Below are 17,310 nucleotides of genomic sequence, written 5' to 3'. Positions count from 1 at the left end.
TGGTTTGTGAGTCAGGGGGGGAAGTACTGGAGCTTAGCCCGAGTTGGATTTTGAGGCTTGTCCTTGGGCTCAGGTACCGTCTGCCTGTAGCTCTTGGGATAGGTCGTGAAGCCGCCTTGTGGTCCACTCCCTGGCCACTTGGTCGGTTTTGGGGTTGCTTTGGGGATTTTTGGACATTTTCCTTGTAAGAAGACCGTGAAACCCCAGGGTTTTGGGTTCAGGGAGAGGTCTCGGGGAACTCTCTTCTTGGGGGTCCCTGAGTAAGGAAGACTTGCCCCACCGTGACCTTTTCAGGAAGCGGAGAAATGGTGGTGACCCCTTGCAACATCTTCTGGTGTTTTGAATCGGTTTTGGAGCAAAGGACACTGGGAGGAAGAGTTTTTCTTGCCTTTTCTTCCTGTCCTTCCAGGGTATCAAGAGCTGCACTTTCCAAGTGGATCCCTTCCATCGTGGGATCCAAGAAAAGTTAAAAGAGATTAAGAGAGAGAGAGCGCGAGACATCGGCTAACCGTGAGTAAGATCACTAACAAGTTACATCTGAGGACTCCCAGTTGGAGCCTTCATCCCCAGGAGAGAGAAATCTGTGGGGTTTTTTTGTGCAGAGATTTTGTTATTCCGACTTCCTATCCAGTTTAGAGGGGGCTTTTTCCACCCAGGTCAGGACACCCCTGCCCACTCGGGATCCTCACTTATCCTAGCCCTGGATGGTGAGGGTGTCCCTCGCCCTGGGAAAAGAAAGAGAGACCCTTGCACAGGTACAGAGGGTGAGAAATGTAGCAGCCGTCTGTGGGAAAAGAACTGGTATGAACTGTGCCAGTTACCTGTCGGCAGATGCCTTCAGTAAAGCTATTTTTGGACACTCGCCCAGAGCCTCCTGCGTTGTTTATGTGGCACTCACATCCATAAGAAGGGACAAAAAAAGGCAGACCTCTCCCAGGAAAAAGAGCAGTTATCTCCGCTGTCACCTGGGGCCCTGGAGGAGTTGCCCTCCCCCCATCAGTAAAAGAACCTGGCCCTGGGGAGTGAGTCTGTGTGAAAGAGTGCAACCTAGCCTTGACCCTCCACAAGAACATAAATTACTTTATGGCCCTATCAGTGCTAAGGGATTACCAGAAGGCGGGGTTACATAGGGAACGGTTATTCACCCTCTTAAACAGTTATTAACTTAAGACTAGGAGACACTCCATGAAACCAACAGGTAGCGGATTTAAAACAAATTGGAGGAATAATTTTTCGCTGAACGTGTAATCAAGCTGTGGAATTTGTTGCCGAAGGACGTGGTCTAACGTAATATGATTTAAAAGGGGGTTTAGACAAGTTCCTGGAGGAAAGGTCCATTAAGCATTATCAGCCAGGAAGAGCTGGCAACAAGGACTGGGATCTGCCGGCTGCCTCCCAGTGATCCAACCTGGCAGGGTGCTGGGCTCGATGGCTCCTTGCTCTGACCCAGCAAGGCACCTCTTATGTTCTAAGACTGGACGCTTAGATATCACCGAGGTGCGATAACAGGAAGTGTGAACGTAGCCCTCGGCCTCTGCGCCCTCCCCAGCCCTCCCCAGAATATTGAACCCAGCACTTGTCACTGAGCCACTCGGCTGGCCCTGTGTCTTGCTGCTTCAAGATCATTAGTATTACTTAATCATAAAACATGCATTTTATATTTTTAGATCTTGGTTTAAAGTTCCTGTGGCCTGCTCCTGGCAGTCTTTGAGTCATGGTGAAGGAATTGGTCAAATTCCCTAAAGAATTGTATGTGGTTTTTTTTACCTTGAGCAATTGACATAATTTTGCAGGATGTTTTCCCTTATGAAAGGGAGTCACCCCTTAGAGAAAGCAATTGTGCCATGTTTGCACTACTGCTGTGCACAATTTCCTGATGCATAGGTTAAGCAGTAGGTCAGTTAGAAAGTAGGTATTTGTGGTGCTGTCTAACTAGAGTAAACATTTCCACAAGATTTAAGTCACAGGCCTGGACAAAGAGCTCAGCAATCAGCGTTATGCACTTTTCAAACATGAGGATGTGCATTCCTTTTTTAACAAAATGAAAAACGCAACTAAGCACCCGGCGTTTCATTTTGTTTAAAAATGAAATGGGAAAAACCCTATAAAATTATTTTTTTCTCATTGACTTTTCTTTGGGAAAGTCAATTAAAAAAAAACAAAAACAAAACAAAACTGAGGGTGGCCAATATAGGAAAATTAACTCTGCTCTCAGTTCTTCCCTCCCCCCATGAGACCCATTCAAGAGGTCTGTGAACCTCTTCCTGGGGTCTTCTGCGAAGTAGAAATGGGCAGAAGCCAATCCCCAGGTCGCTCCTGCCCCACCAAGACCTGGTTTGGAAATAGCACCAGCCGGCTCCGAGTCCGTACAACATAATGCCGGCGCCATTTTCAAGCCAGGACTCGAGGGGGCAGGAGTGACTTGGGGATTGTTCCTGCCCCCTTTCTACTTCGCAGATCCCAGTAAAGGGATAAGAGACATTGGGGCCTGGGATGCTAATCGGGAAGGCCCAGGGTGTGTAATGTGTTACTTTCACTGTTTTGGCACCAGGGGAGAGGTGAAGGGGCAAATTTTTCTCTCTTTCTTTTTTTACATTTCTGAGGTGATTTTCAAAAGGGACCGCTGTGTATAAAACAGTGTCTTACATGCTGAAACGTCCTTTTATAACATTTCCTGCTCGATATGCGGGTAAGGTTACCCGCAAGAGCGATGCCTATGTTTATGTTTACCTGACCTGAGCGGAGGCGTTTCTGGGGGCAAAGCTGGGGCCGGGTTTGGATTTGCCTGCATGCTTTATAAAATGTGTCAGGATGTGCGTAACCTTTCAGGATGAATTTGTGCGTGCGTGCGTGCTTGGTGGTTCCGGTGGGATCGTTTTCCAAGTGTGCTTATACGATTAAGTCCACTTGGAAAACTGGCGTAACTTATGAGCGTTTTTTTGCCAGCTTCCTTATGCTGATTGTTTGAAAAGTTCCCCTCCCTATGTGTTTTTCATTTGCGTAAATGAAATGAAACGAATTAGATATTAAATGAACCATAACACGAATTATAAAAGAACACCCGAAACGAAAAAATGAAGCAAAACAAAACCAAACATTTCCCCCCCTCCTATTGAAAAGAGGATTCAGTTTGACAGCTCCACTAGTAAAACCCACAACTTTTCCCCTTTCTATATCTGGTTTCATTATAAAAAGATCTCAAGAGAAGGGATGATGATCCCAAAATATGCAATGAACCCATTAAATAAAAAAGGGCTCCAAAACCAATTGTAACATAAATACATTACAGTTGGTGGGGCTGGTTATGTAGGAGCTTCCCAGATATAAGCATTACTATCACCCTGACAACTGAAAATAAAAAGTCAGAATTAAAAAGCTGAAATTGTGTTAGGCTTGGTAGTTTTCCATTGAAATACCGTATTCATCTATACCTCCTAATATTTCTGAGGAAATTTGATCCCAAATTTACTTATAATGTTCTAGATCCTGACAAAAAGCCATTTGTAAGAAGTATCCATAGTTAAAAAGAAAAAGCTAATTTTTGAAAGAAATACCTTATTTCCAAAAGCCAGGATAAAAGTTATAAACCCCCATGAAAATCCTACCTAAATGAGAAACCTAAAGGTCCAGAGCTTGCTCTAGAAAAACCTGAAAACCTGAAGTTATGATTTTGCTCTGGAAAAACCTAGCACTGTTTCACTATAATGTTTATGTCTCACACACGTTTTTCACCCAACAGATTCCTCCTGCTCCTTTGATCATGGCTCCTGGGATCTGGTGCCAGGAGCCTTCATTTGTAAATTACCTAAGGACTTTTCTCCTATTTTACATCCTTACCCCTCTGCCCCAGTACACTTGGTCTGGTCACTGTGTTGCAGCGATGGTCCTAGGCCAGAGAACCAGAACTCCGGCATCATGGATCCCAAATTCGAACACTCAATATCACCCATAAGCGGCGATTCACAACCCTCTTTCCACCGGTGAACTGTGAATGCTGCCCTCCACAGGATCCTCATCCGCAGCCCGACCCAGGGAGTGGAACTCCAGATTCGGGGATCGAACCAGGGACTTTCCACATGAGCCTCCAAACCTTTTAACGTCACTGAGGTTTTGGAAGAAGCCTTACATTTGGCGTTATCAAACAGTTCACTGCTCCTGCAGACACTCACAGTTATGCTTGTCTTTTAAAAATGATTTGATAAATCCTTAAATCCAGTAGCTTGTGCTAACGTTATGCCTTCTTTCTCACTGGAAATATGATAAACCTATATCAAGGTAGAGACTAGAACTACCCAACGTTACAGAGAAACTTAATATGTGTAAAGAAAGGCCAGGATTTCTATCTTTCTTAGTGCACAGGAGACAGGCCTGGATTGAAACCAAGGTGTTGCTAGGAGCAGGCTCCCCGGGTACAGAAAAACCCATAAAGAGGGAAGCCTGAAAACCCATCCAGCGCACTCTCAGGCCAATGCAGTAATCTGGGCATTAACAAATCATGCGCTTGATTTCAATGCACATTTTTAACGCCCAGAGAAAAATGTTTTAAAGCTAATGCTATGCAAATGCATTGGGAGTTTAAAATCGCATGTTGAGTGTAAAATCTGTGTTGAGCATGTGCCAAACACACATTTTAACTCAGGAATGGGGGTGGGGGTGATGTCCCTAACAGAACAATGCAGGGCGTCCCTGACAGTCCCATTACCTGAAAAGTACACCCTTTTTTTTTTTTTTTGTCCATTTTAGAGGGTTTTAAGTAGCACTGGAAACTTGACTCCATTTCTGACCCAGGAGTTAAGTTTCCAGCACAGAGAAATCCCACGTTTGGCCAGCGCACGTCTCTGCATCGGGGAGTACTGCTTAATGCCCCCATTTGCACGGGATTTCCATACAAGGGTGCTGAGCACTGCTCTCATTTTAGAGCACACATTTTGTGAGCGTAAAACTCCTTGCTGCATCAGCAGTAAGGTTTACGCTCCCAAAACGAGTGTTGAAACGCAGGCAAATCTGTGCGCTGGCCTGAACGCACCTTTCTGCATTGGCGTCCAATAATAATATTGTCGTCTATACATGTATGTTAACTCTTAGAATTTTGCTTGAAGTTAGGAAACATGATTACACTATTAGCAGACAGCAAAATGTCCTCTTTAAGGCAACTACTGTATTTATTTGATTTTCATCGCTTTAAAATGGAACCCTACACTGGCCTCAAATTTGCAGAATTCCTGAGCTGCATTAAAGGATGAATAGCTGGAGATATTCATTTTCTGGCATTCTTTCTCATGCTGCAAACAGGATCTTCGGGGAAATTCAGCTCTCCGCATGGCAAGTCACTCTGGGGCCAATGCAATATAATGCGTGCAAAAAAAAAAATGTGCATCCAGGTTGGACACATGTTTTTTTTTAACACACGCACATCCCCTCTCTTGGGCGCTTGATGTAGTGCTCCAATGAGCTGCAGCGCTAAAAGGGACACGCAATGGATAAATTGCACATCCCTAGCGCGTCCATGGCATCGAGTGCCCAGGAGAAGTAGCTGTGCGCAGCTAAGGAAAATGGACACTCAACCCGGGTTAGGAAAACGGATGCTCGTAAACTGAGCTTCCCTTTTCCTAACCTGACCGCCATCAAGATTTTGTTTTTCATGTTGCAGCTTTCTGTGGTTCCTCTTGCTTAGTATCACAACAATATTAAGTAGGAGGAACCACAGGAAAGCTGTATTTATTGCTTTTCTGAGCATGGCTTGGGGTACCTCAAAACACTGGCGTTAATTTTTGAGGGTTAAAATGTGTGCGTCGGGTGCACTTTTTTTTTTTTTTACATCAGGGAGGTACTAGCTAACAGCCTCATTAACATGGCATTTGCATGTGATGAGCGCTATTAGCTATGCGCAATATGGATGCGCGTTTTGGACGCGCTAATCCTGATATTGCATTGGGCATATGTCTAGCACATCCAAAACACACGTCCAATCATGCGTTTAATGGCGAGCTGAGCTCAGCACCCGATATTGCATCGGCCCCTCTGTGCTCAACATTTTGCACAGCTAAAAATTTCACATCCATGATGCATTCAGCTCAAACAATAAGGATTCTCCCCTCCTAGTGATCCGGCTCTAGGACAAAGATTACTAAACTTTAATAGGATTAATCTGATGTGAGTAAGAATTAATGCTAGTGCAAGTGAAGCTGAGCTCATCCGAGCAAAGGGCAAACATAACAGAGAGAGTACTTTTCAAGTAGCTATCTGATTAGAGTGTCCCAGATGAGAATAGTCTCTCTCTCGGCAGGACTAAGAGCACGCACAGGCTTTCATGTGCACACTTTTAACCAGATTAAGATCAGGCGTTCCGGAGGGAAGTGTATACTTAGACAGTAAACAATACATGTACATTTGAAATCTCAAACGTGTTGCGCTTTACCCTCGTCCTGCCAAAAGCACAGATAATACAGGGTGCAAAGCAAATGGGAGCTTACCACAGTTTTCAAATGGAAACTACCCGTGCTTTTTCCCTGGGACATTTGGCTACAAGGTCCGCGGTTACAAAAAAAAAGTACCCGCTGGCTTTGCAATAGCACAGGCTACTGCCAATTGTACACAGGCTACTGCCAATTGTCCCCTGTAGAGAGCAGGTAAGTTCCAAAGGGTGAAACATAGAGAGGAGAGGGGAGAAATCTCTCAAAATGGAAAGGCACAGCCTGTGATATAGGACAAAGAACCCGAGCTAGCTTTGCTTGACAAAACCAAACTCACGCTATGGGACAAAAAACACCCAAACAACAACAACAACAAAAAAAAAATCACTCATGGTTTTCCCATGCATTTCAACTCCAGAGCCAAACTAATCTGTATTACTCCAGAAACAGACATCCATCATAGCTATGGGGTGTATGCAGCGTTTCCACATAGAAACATGACGGCAGAAAAAGACCACATGGCCCATCCAGGCAGCCCACCTGTCCAATTGCATATCAAATATATCCAAGCACAAAAGAAGATGGCAATATGTTTCAGGAATGATCATTACAAGAGGTACCAAGAATGTAACAGAAGAGGGGGACAATGTCTTCCTGACATATTCTCATGCGCTCTGATATGTTCCTACTGCAATCTCTCTTTTTCCTGCTTTCTATGCTCTTCTTGTGTGAGGCCTTCACCACCATGTCCTATTTATTGAGGACCTGTGGGATGGAAAGCTCAGGGTGCACACACAGGCTCTAACTGCTAACAGTGGAAACTGATGATTAAAGCTCGCTGGGATCTAGCCATCCTGGCCTATCCAATAAGAGCCAAAGGTTGCCAACTCTCCTTGTTAAAGAAGTGCACTTAAAGTGGTGTTGAGTTGCATATGGAATTTGTATGCCCAAATTAGAAGAAACTCAACTGGGTAGACATTAGAGGTGTGCAAGGGGTTTCATTTTATTTTGTTCAGCAGCCAGCTCCGGGGCTCCCCTCCCCCACTGTAATAATCACAATCCTAAAAACTAAAAGAAAGTTCCGGCAGCCTTTCCCCCATTACTCCAACCCACTTGGGATCTTCTCTAGTTTACTTACAATCATAATCATCTTCAGGGGCAGACAATCCTGCCCCTCTGGTTCTCCAAGCACCAGGTGAATCCGCTGGATGCGGGGATTCCCCCAGCAGAAGCAGGGCCAGAGTCCAGGGCAATGCCGGACAGGGTCTTCTGCCTGACCAGCCACCTCCCCCTTGGGTTAAGCCTGTAGGTTCTGGTGGCTGGCAGGACTTAAGGCTGCAACTGGAGTCAAGCTGAGTCCAGAAGCAGGGCAGGCACTGGAGACAAGGCACAGGCACAGGCAACAGGCACCAGAGACAAAGCTGGAACTGGTGGCACCAGTTGAAACCAGAGGCACAGGCAGGAGCTAGAGACAGGAACTGGAACTGGAGACCCACAGAGAAAAATGGGCAGGACAAGACAAGGACTGGACAGGACCACAAGAATAGGGCGAGGAAGCTACAAACATGGGCTAACAGGAAACTAATGCAAAGCAAGGCACATATAAGACCAGACCATGGAAAAAAACAAACAAGGAGGCCTAAGCAGGCCTCTGAGCAAGGCTAGTAGGCCTGAAGTCCATAGGGCTGGGCAAGAAGTCCAAGGAAACTACAGGACAAAGCAAGGGTGTCTAGGAGTCAGCACAACAAGACAGAAGACCATGGTGGGCCACAGGACAAGGCAGAAGGAAAGGTGGGTCAGTGCAAAGGAGAGGCACCAAGGTGTGAGAAAGGTAGGGTTAAATAGGGCTGGCCCTGGTGCATTATGGGAGCATCAAGGAGATGGCTAGCATAGTAGAGAGGGTAGCACCATGAGGACCTCTGCTGGTGGGGAGGGTGAGGAGGATAGGAACACTGCCCTATGAAAATGATTAAGATTGTGGATAAGCTGGGGGGGAGGGGTGGCAGTTCCTGAGTGGGTAAAGGGATGGGAAAATGGCCCGGTGGAACTTTGTTCTTTTGTTTGAATCAATATTTTTGTAGTGGAGAGGGGTAGGGGGAGGGGGAACCCCAGGGCTGGCTACCGCAGCCTTTTTTTTTTTTTTAAATGAAGCAAAATAAAAAAACAAACAATTTTATTTTTCTTTCATTTCGTTTTCAGTTCAAAATGGAAGAAAACAGGAAATTTCACAAGATGCATTTTCAAGTGAAAGCAAACCCCTAGCAGACACTGTGTGAGCCATTTTGATCTTTATTGATGTCATTTACTATGTTACTATATTTTGGACAAATTGTTATGATTTTCTCACCATCTTCTTAAAAATCGTCCTTGCTCTAATGGTATTTGAATGAGACATTTAAATATTCCCCTCTTTCTGTCATAAAATCTTCCTTTTAGGGTTTTTCAAATGTTGGCCTACATGGGAACAACCTCCCCTGGCTGACAGGTCAAGACAACATCCCCTCTACATGGAGTCAAACTCTACCTGCTGCCTTCAGCCTATCAATCGCTCTTCATACAATTCAATTGTATCGTCAATGCAAGAGACAATTGCAAAACCATCTCCACTTTGTGTAGGAAAAGTAGGCCAGACTCAAAACTCCATTTACATCCCATAACAAGACTGCTTATACGCTTTTCTTCAGATGTTGGCTCACTTCCGTAGTACCGTGCAATGGATTTATCGACAAGCATGCCATGTTACGGAAACTGTGCGTCTCGACGCGGGCAGGTTGGTGGTGGCCAGGACCATGTAGCAAGGCGATGGGAGCTAGACAGCCAGATATTTCGAGAGCAGCTTCACAAATTTTGGTGGCCATTTTGGTTATTATAAAGCTTGGTGGTAGGACCCTGGAGGTGGTGAGGAGGGATGGGTGATCAATTTAAAATGGGAACTTGTATGCTCGTCTACCTGGGATGATGGCGGACCAAAGATGAGGACAATAAAAACTGATGAGAATAAAGAGCGATTATCCTACAAATGGTCAAGCCTGGGATATGTCCCCTGTGTAACTCATTCAACTGAAGAGCTTGTTAGATGTCAGCTCTCCTTTCAGCTTGGGCTTTGTAAAATTTATTCCAGTGTCAAAAAGAAGGCCCTGCCATTTGGCCACTTTGAAGTCCGGAAGCTTCTCTCCACTCTTCTCAGTGCTTCCTGCTGTTTGGGAGTCGTGCTGAAGAGATCACCTTTGCCTGAAACAGTGGAGCCTATAATGTGATTTTTTTGGTTTTTTTTTTCACTGGAAGATGAGCAATTGCCGGCATTCTCAGAAAAACTGCTCTTCTGAATTCAGAATCAGCAGGTGAGGTGAGAACTGTTTAACACACCCGGTGATGCAGGCTGAATTAGAATTAGGATAGGGACTTCACTTTGGTTCTCATTTCTTTTCCCTGCAGGTGTTTGTCCCATGTTGAATGAAAGCCCTATTAATCTGAATCGCCCCGTGAAATATGATCCGGACCAAAGTCCTTCATTTGCAAAAATGCACACGAATCATGAGTTGGCAGCTTCCTGGCCCGTAGGACAAATTTCATCATGGCCCATCTTTAATTCTAATTATTTTTCAAATTATCAAAGCAATCGTCTTTTGACTGGGATCCCTCCCCAGGCTCTCTGAACGCTGTCTCGGCAACATCTTCAGCCCCGGCCGGCCTGGGGAGTGGAAGACCTGGGTTGTAGTTGAATCTGAGTCTCCCACCTGCCCCGCTGAGCCATCAGACCAGCCCCAAGGTCAGAAATTATAAATCATCATCTAAGAAACTCTTTTTAGCTTGTTTGGATGGTGATGTTTTGGAGAAAAATGAAGTCTGTCAAGCAGTGTAGGTGTTGACCAGTGTCTATGAAGATGGCAGAGGAGGCTCCTTCTTACGGTGGGAGGTAGGAGAGTCAGCAGAGAGGACTGCCCCAGTGGTAGGAAGAGGATCGACGTGCGGTGCCCGGGGTGTTCGCCTCAATTCGTCCTACCCTAGGGGCAGCCTTGAATTCAGTAGATAGCTCGAGCATTCCATGGGGATTACTGCTTTTCAGAGATTTTCTGCACTCTTCCAGTGCTAACATCACATCAATAAACAATATTTCCAGGGATCATCAAGGCTGCATTTATTTACACAGTTGTTACTGGGAATACTGCTTAATCATAGGCTCTCTCTAATCTGAATCATGGTCATAAATTGAATTTTCTTAATCATGTTTTTCAGCTTAATATTCAGTGAGACTGGCATATCAAAGGGTGGATGACACCGGCTGTATATTGGCCCAGATCATAAGTTCTCTTCCCTGATAACCATGAACTTTCCAACTGGTGATAGCTTGAAATATGACATTAAATCTTGCCAATTCCACATCAACTAGACAGGTCTTAGATCTTAAAAATTCTGTGAATTTTTTTTATCACTTAACAAGACTTCATTTTAGAGCAAAAGAATTTGTTTCATAGCAGTGGAATTTATTAGAGGATTTGTCCTGGGTCATGAATCCAAGACTCCTTTCTATCTCCAACTCTGAGTGACCTTAAGCAACTTACAGTTGAAAACAAGACATATATTTGGTTTAATCTGGTTTTCCTTTCCAATGTATTACAGTATAGGTTGAAATTCTGCTGCAGGAATAGCCTAATAGACCTTTAACTTACAGATGCGTGCCGTGTTCCCTTCTCTGCTCTCCATCAGCGTCTCAGTACTTCAGATCAGCATTCCTCCTGGGAACTCTTCTAATCTACATCAGTTTCTTCAATTAGCAAAATCTTGTTTCATTTATCCTCTTTAACTTTCTGCCTTAATTGATTTTTCAGACAAAAAAAAAAAAACAATGCTCCAGACTGTTTAGAAGTGATAAATCTTCCCTGTTCAGTCAAACAGCAGCAAGGCTCCTACCTGAGAAAACACAGGAAGCGACCTCAGCGTTTCCCCCTCTGTGGAACTGCTTAGATTTAGAGCAACACAGTCACCTCTTGAAATGCAAAGCTCGCTGCTGTACCACATTTTGCATCCACTGACCGAGGGGGGGGGGGGGGGCGTTCCTCTCATGCTCTATTCAGGCCAATGCAATAAAGTACACGCAAAAACATGCGTCCAAACTTGACACATGTTTTTTGAACATCCTGGGTGCTCGATGCAATAGGCAAATGCAGCTGGCATTACATTTTCCATGTTAAAATGTACACGTTGGGCATGTGATGAACGCTATTAGCTACGTGCTGGTTTGGATGTGCTAATCCCTTATTGTATCGAGTGTTAGCCTAGCGCATCCAAAACGCTCAACCAAGCGCTTGTTAACCTGTGTGCTAGGCTCGGCGCAAGTTATTGCATTGGCCTGATCGAGGATTAAATGCTCTTCTCTTTTTTTTGGCTAAAATCAAATGTTAAGTCTAAGTCATGAGCTGAGGATGGTGCCACCTCAGGCCTTTGGCTGAGATTAAGAATCTGTACAATATGGAGGTTAATGACTCCCACTGGGGACACAAAAACTGTTACAGCCGTTGTCAAAGCCTGTTAAATCAAGCAATAAATTCTAAATATATCAAACCCTGGGTGTTTTGAATACAGATTTTAAATAAACCAGAAGAATATTTTTCCACTAATGAAGAGGTCGAAGACGTAGTAGATGACACCTTTTTAACTGGACTAACAATCCGCTTATGACTGGCGTCTGAGGGTTGTGATCCCTTTATTAGGTCAATGCTTTGACTGATGAAGGGTCGGGAGCAGAGCTCTCAAAAACCAGACACGTCAATATCGAGTTGGTCTAATAAAAAAGGTATCACCTACAGCCTGTTTCTCGACTTTCATTTCCCGAGTATGAAAGTGGATTGACAGGGTAACCACTCCATTTCATGAAAAAGTGTAGAAGAAACTGGGCAATTCCAGGGGGAGGCGAAGCCCCCAGCGGCGTGGGGAGACCAGAGTTCAGTGCTGGGGCCGTTCACACTGCTCTGCCATGGTAAATTTACATATTATGAATGTATTAAAATGATGCCTCTGTAATAAGGGAACTTCTTCAAAAGAAGCAAACACTGCAACAGGGATCATAAAATCAAAACAAAACAGTAAAAGGAGCATTACAGTAATTAGCAAAGTAGGCACTTCTTTATCATGGAATTTGCTACATGGGTAGAGTGATTCTTGAATTCTATTTGTTATTAATTGCTTTAAGTTGTATTTTATACTATTTTATCTTTGATGGGATCCGCACTGAACAATATGGATTTGCGGAATACAAAATGTTTAATAAATAATACTGGAAAGAAGAGGATACAGATCGAAATTGTATTGAAATTGTACAGTGTGGTAATAACGGACAGACTAAAATTGTCTTAGGAAATATATTTTCAATTTACATATATACACATTGAGAGAGAGAGAGAGAGAAAGTGTCTTAACTTATGTACTGTATACGTCTAACATTAGGCACTTTTAACATTCATGATGAGGTCATACATTATAGGAAGAATGCATACTTAAACACTGTCTAGTTCATCATACCTCTTATTTTCATTATAAGTGCAGAAAGAGATTCTTCTTAGAGACAGCCAAGAAGGTGGTGGGAGAAGCGGCCTGCGGCAGACGGTGGCCAACCTCAGTGGGCTGGGCGGTAGCTTTCAGAAGCTTTTTACAGCTTTGCTATTATGATTGAGGATCCAGGATGGCACTGAACTGCTCTGAGTTGCTCATGAAGTCTGGTCTTAGTTCCTTCTCTAGTCTATTGTTGACACAGTGAAGAGAAATGGGAACACAAAGGCTTAACCCTCTCGGAGCCTCTTTGCATCTCTTTAGCTTTTTTTTCTCCAGGAATCCAATGTGGACTCTTTAGGTGCCTCCACTCTCAGTGTTGGCTTAGCACTGGCTCCCCGGCTGGAGCCTGTGTTTCCTTAAACCCTGAAAACCAAGAGCTGCCTCCTGTGCCAGGACAGGTGTGGGATACAAAGAAGCCGCCGGTGTGCCTGAAGGATTGGATTGATCAACTGATTGTTTACTTTTGCCGTAAGTAGTCCCTTTCTTAAGACCATGGCAGCCCTTGTGAGAGATATTAGACTGGGGACAACTGCTGGGAGTACAGTGACCATGGCTGAGGCTTAGTTCCCTCTCGGGAGACTTAAATATTCTTCCCCTGAGCTCCGCCAGGAAAGCATTTGCAGATGTCAAAACTTTGACCTACATCACTTGCTTCCTGGTAAAAAAAAGCAGTACTTTCTCCAACTGATGACTAGTAATTCATTTTAAACAATAATCTTAATCTGTGTACCTATGATTTTTTAACAGATCTATTTCTTATCATTTTGGTCGGGGTTGATTTTGTACTTATTTATTTAAGGTTACTGTGGTAGCTGGAAGCAGCATTGGCTTGGGAAACAGCCAGGAGGAATGGGGAAGCCGGCAGACTCCGGCGGTTTCACACACACACACACACACACACAAAACCAGTACAGAGGCTGCTTACCTCAGCAGTCCTTAAATGCAGCTTCAAAAGTATCAGACATAAGTTGTCCGTCTGGGTGCTGGCTTCCTGCCTGCTCCCTGGGGCCTCTCTAACCCTTCTGGGCCCTGACTCTTGTGGTGTCTGGTTCTGAAGAAGGACCAGGCCAGACAGCTTGGGCCGGCCCCTTAAGGTATTCTGAGGGGGATTCCTATGCACTCCCTCACATTCACTAATAGATTTCATTTATTTAGTTAGTTAATTTTGATTTATAGCCTGCACCTGCCAGCAGTTCAGGGCGGGGACAGGGAAGGATTTAGGATTTTGAGGCCCCCTGGGCACTTTTGGTGTGTTTAAACCACTCCCCCCTCCCCCATCTTCTGTAACGGTCTGTTACAGGGTGGCAGAGGGCTGTTCTCTGCTGAATGAGATTCACTAGAGCTGGAAGGCGGCGAATCTTACCCAGCCTGCTGCCCCTAAACGTTTTCCCGACCTAGACGCAGACGTAATGGGTGCCTATTGAGAAACCCAGGGCCTGGGCAGGGAGCAAATACTACACGCATAATAAAGGCACATAAAACACCACCCGTTAAAATCACAACAATCACTCTGCTCTTCTAATTGTGATGACGCGAATAATGCGGAGAGAAAAGCTGGGAAATAGCTGAAGAAAATGAGGGCTCAAATGCTTTCTGGCAGAGGAATGTCTTAAAGGCTTTATAAAACATCTGGTGATGTGAGATAGTGCACAATTCACATGGTAGGGAGCCTGCAGTCGAAAATGCCCTTTCACTCGTCTCGGCCAAATGTTGTTGATATTTTGGTTTGACAATAAGGACTGTACCCTTTTAGAGTGGCACCAATCCGTGGACTATTGATACTATGGACTAGGTTGTGAATTGTGGCTGTAGTTTATAGAGAATGCATATTTGGATAGGAAGCCAGTGTAATGCCTGCAATATTGATGTAATGTGATCTTGTATTTTTGCAGCCATAAGAACCTTGGGCTGCGGCATTAATCTGAATCATCTGTAGAGGTCTCAGGGTGATCCAGGGGAGTCTAGTGTATAGGACATTACAGTATTCTAGTCCAATGAATATGAGGGGTTGTAAGACGGTAGGAAAATCTTCTGTTTTAAGTAGCGGACATAGGTGGTGTAGTATGCGAAAATAAATAGTATTATACACAATTATTATTCCAAAGCCCCTTTGAGTTTATAAAATGTGTTTTGTTTCTATCTGGTGAATACTCTAAAGAATCCTATGGCCTTTTCTACTAAAGATCAGACCAACTAAAAGTAAATACCTGAAGAATTTACAATGATATTATTATTTGAACTATCCTGAACTTTACTTGTGTTCTGTTATTACTAATGACTAAACTTAGCTAAATCACTTTCTTATGTTTCACTGCCAATCAATGTTAATTTATTCTATGCAGTACAACCCCTAATTAGTGAGTTAATCTATATACATAGAGTGGCTGACCCTTTGGTTTGCCACTAGATGGCCTTAGGTCTCTTACCATCAGGACTAGTAACTGCAGTGGAATTTTCCATTCTCTTTCCAGTCTCTCCACTGAGCTGACTGTGATTGGCTATCCCAAGGTCATAATGTGGAGCTAAAGGTAGAGAGAGTGTGGTCATTTTGAATTGGTTCATGAAGAGTAAGGAGCAGTTTTTCCTTTTCTCCTGCTGACTTGGGCCCACTAACCTTAACTTGGTATTTTTCTTGTGTTCAGAGGAGATTCCTCATCACCCTGTGTGATAGGGTCTGCCTCTTTTTTGAAGAGAGAGACATTTTTATAGATTTTGGTCAGCTTTTGAATTTGTTTTCTTGGTCTGGGGAACACCTTGTCCCCTTTGGAAAGGGGCAAACCCCTCCCATATCCTGAAAGCAGGGGCTGGAGACCTCTACTCCCTAGAGGATGTAAGACCAGTGACAGCGCTCCCCAGAGAGAGATATTTTTGGATTTAGAGACATTTGGATTATTTCTCTTTTTCCACCCCTCTTCACAACTTGGAGGAAGAAGACAGAGAGCTTTGGTCAAGACTGGAACATCAGGCTTCTCTCCCAGAGAAGTCACACAGAGAGAGAAAGGAGAGAAGGAATTGAGACATCAAGGTCTGGAGACTCCCAACCGGATCTCCATCCCAAAGAGATCAGAACACAGGCTGTGGGCAAAATGTTGTGAGCGGGGCACTATGGTGAGCCCCGCTCGAGGTGTTTAGTGTGCCCTTGGGCCTCAGCCTGACCCCAGACGCATCCAGGACCGACCCGAGGGTTGACGGCGTGTTCCAGCATGGCTGACAGTCTGACCCTCCACCAGGCCTGCAAGCTCCCATGGCCAACAACAGAGGATGTTGGAAGTTGAATGGTCCTCCGACCATTCCGAGCCCTTTTTGACCTGCTGCGTGGAACAGCATGGAGCAGCAGGCCTGGCCTGAGGTGAGGGCAGACGGAGGCCTTGACACGTAGACAGGACTATGATTGATGCGACGGCATCACGGACGAGACTTGGGTTGATACAACGGCATCAGAAACGAGACGGGTTGATGCAACGGCATCACAGACGAGACTTGGGTAGATGCAACGGCATCACAGACGAAGACACTTGGGTTGAAGCAACAGCATCAGAGACGAGACTAGGAACTTGATAACAGCTGGGAGGAAGGGCATTTGCACTGTCTCTCAGGGCGCCTTACTCAGCCCACCCGCGGGACTGAGTCGTGGACCACCCTGTCCCACTGAGCACCCTACACAGCCCTAGGAGGCTGGTCACAGACCACGAGGAGAGTGGGACAAGTGCAGGGAAGATCCAGGTGAGGAGGAACTCTGATGACGGAGCCGATGTCATCCGAAGCTCCACCTATGGCTGGTGGGAACAGAAGCTCAGGAGCACAGGGACAAATCCCTCCTGCAGGCCAGTCCATTCTCGGGCACGACATCATCCGAGAACCACAGCCCTACAGGATCAGAAGGCTCAGCAGCACCAGACGAAGATGCAGGGAAGAACATCCGGACAGGCAGGCACATCAGGACGTGAAAGATCATGATGGGACATCAGGACATGGAAGATCATGATGGAACATCAGGACATGGACAGGGACCTCAGGCAAGACATCAAGACACGAAGATGTGGTACAAGGCAAACGAGACGAGACGAGGAGCTCCACGAAGAACAGGAGACCTTACAAGGCTCTGGCAGGCAGGAGCCTCCAGAGGGATGTCATTCCGATGCAAGGCAAAGACGTACTGTGAAGACAGCCCTTAAATAGGGCTAGGCAGGAAATCAGTCCATAGGTGGGGTCAGCCACACTTTCTGTGACTGGCTCTTTAAATCCAGCAGAGAGACGCGTGCTGGCGCCTAAGAAGCAAGCAGGAAGCTGTGCAGGACCGCGGACAGCGGCCTGCACCGACGCGCAGCATGAGAGGCTCAGGGCTGGG

General features: G+C 45.2%; 1 protein-coding gene across 4 annotated transcripts in view; it reads right to left on the bottom strand.

Annotated features, from left to right (window-relative positions):
- The window catches only part of LOC115089694 (B2 bradykinin receptor-like), an 89,104-nt gene that overhangs the window by 30,093 nt on the left and 41,701 nt on the right, over positions 1-17,310 (bottom strand). The window contains exon 1 of one of the 4 annotated variants that reach the window (XM_029597891.1): positions 7,552-8,208. The exons of the other annotated variants lie outside the window; for them this stretch is intronic. The gene's annotated coding sequence lies outside the window, so the exon portion shown is untranslated. Of the gene's footprint in view, positions 1-7,551; positions 8,209-17,310 lie in introns of those variants that run through there. 4 annotated transcript variants of the gene reach the window in all.

Source organism: Rhinatrema bivittatum, chromosome 4 (assembly GCF_901001135.1).
Source record: "Rhinatrema bivittatum chromosome 4, aRhiBiv1.1, whole genome shotgun sequence".
NCBI lineage: Eukaryota > Metazoa > Chordata > Amphibia > Gymnophiona > Rhinatrematidae > Rhinatrema > Rhinatrema bivittatum.
The sequence above is the reverse complement of the archived record's forward strand: the minus strand, read 5'-3'. Positions and strand labels throughout refer to the sequence as shown.